The sequence below is a fragment of the Lithobates pipiens genome, unplaced genomic scaffold, assembly GCF_037356315.1.
Source record: "Lithobates pipiens isolate NorthernLeopardFrog02 unplaced genomic scaffold, aLitPip1_a1.2 Scaffold_25, whole genome shotgun sequence".
Lineage (NCBI taxonomy): Eukaryota > Metazoa > Chordata > Amphibia > Anura > Ranidae > Lithobates > Lithobates pipiens.
In genome coordinates, this window is record NW_027507787.1 from 235,195,955 (window position 1) to 235,197,866 (window position 1,912).

Here is a 1,912-nt window from a genome sequence, read left to right on the forward strand (position 1 = left end):
CTTTCTTACTTTACTTCCCTCACTCCCCATCCATCTTTCTTTCTTTCTCCCCCCCCCCATCCCTCTTTCTTTCATTCCTTATTTTTTTAAGGCGGGCCTTATAGAAAAGAGGCCAAATATAGGCAGCACAGAGGCTTAGTGGTTAGCCTTGCAGCACTGGGGTCATTGGTTCAAATCCTGACCAGGACGCTATCTGCATGGAGTTTGCATGTTCTCCCTGTGCTTGCGAGGGTTTCCTCCGGGGACTCCGGTTTCCTCCCACACTATAAAAGACATGCAACTTTTGCATTGGTGGTGCAGTGGTGAGCATAGCTGCTTTCTAAGCGGATGACCCGGGTTCGATTCCCGGCCAATGCCATTTCCAAGATATCAGCTTCACCTTCTAAGTGCATTGAGTCCCCAGGGGAGAAAGTGCAATACAAATTAAGTGTTGAGTATATATATGAACGGTGGAATAAAATTTAAACCAAAACGAATGAAGTTTAACCACTTCAGGACCGCCGTATTGCCAATGTACGTCAACACAATGGCACAGGCAGGCACAATCACGTAGATGTACGTGCCTGCCTTCCAGCGGGTGGGGGGTCCGATCGGACCCCCTCCCGCTGGATACGACGGTCCGGTTCGGTCCAGGAGCGCTCCGTGATGAGGGGATGGCCGTTGGTTTTCGGCCACCCCCTCTGGATCGCTCCTGGCCAATGACGAACTTCCTCCCACTGTGTATTGTTTACACAGGAAGGAGGAAGTGATGTCATTCTCCTCGGGGCGGTCTTTTTGACCGGACTACGAGGAGAAGACTAATAGTAAGTGTGCACCAACACTACACTGACATGTAGGTACACACAGGCACACAAACCCCCCCCCGATCCCCCCCCCGATCGCCCCCCGATCCCCCCCCCCCAGTCACAGTGTCACTGATTGCATTGATCATTTCTTTACTGATCAATGCATTCAGTGTCAGTTGTGACAGTAAAAACTGTCAGGACAGTTAGTGTTAGGTCCAGGGTAGCCCCCTATCACCCCCCAATAAAGATTTAACCCCCTGATTGCCCCTAGAGTTAACCCTTTCACCCCCTTTTGCCAGTGTCACTAAGCGATCATTTTTCTGATCGCTGCATGTGTCGCTAGGTAGCTAGTTATTTTTTTAGGTTCACCGCCAGGTTTTTATATCGCTAGGTACCCCGATATACAACCCAATAATGGTTTTAACCCCCTGATTGCTGCTAGTTAACCCTTTCACCCCCTTTTGCCAGTGTCACTAAGCGATCGTTTTTCTGATTGCTGCATTAGTGTCGCTACAGTCGCTAGGTAGCTAGTTATTTTTTTAGGTTCACCGCCAGGTTTTTATAGCGCTAGGTACCCCGATATACTACCCAATAATGGTTTTAACCCCCTGATTGCTGCTAGTTAACCCTTTCACCCCCTTTCACCAGCGATCACAGTATAAGTGTCACTGGTGACGCTGGTTAGCCAGTTAGTTATTTAGGTTCCCCGTCAGGTTTTTATATAGCGTCAGGGACCCCCATATACTACCTAATAAAAATTTGAACCCCCTGATTGCCCCTAGTTAACCCTTTCACCACTGATCACCGTATAAGTGTTACGGGTGACTCTGGTTAGTTTGTTTTTTATAGCATCAGGGCACCCACCATTTATTACCCAATAAAGGTTTAACCCCCTGATCACCCGGCGGGTGATATCAATTAGGTTTTAGGGTCAGGGTCTGCGTCGCCCCAGGCAGCGCTAGGTTAGTGCCAGTACCGCTAACACCCACACGCAAAGCATACACCTCCCGTAGTGCTATAGAATCTGAACAGATCAATATCTGATCTGATCAGATCTATACTAGCGTCCCCAGCAGTTTAGGGTTCCAAAAAAACGCATTGTTAGCGGGATCAGCCCAGATACCTGC

The 1,912-nt window shown here is 48.8% G+C and overlaps 1 non-coding gene across 1 annotated transcript; it reads left to right on the top strand.

The window, feature by feature from the left end:
- Positions 1-285: 285 nt before the first annotated feature.
- On the top strand, positions 286-357 carry TRNAR-UCU (transfer RNA arginine (anticodon UCU)). The gene has a single exon. It is a non-coding gene; the product is annotated as a tRNA-Arg (tRNA).
- Positions 358-1,912: the final 1,555 nt, after the last annotated feature.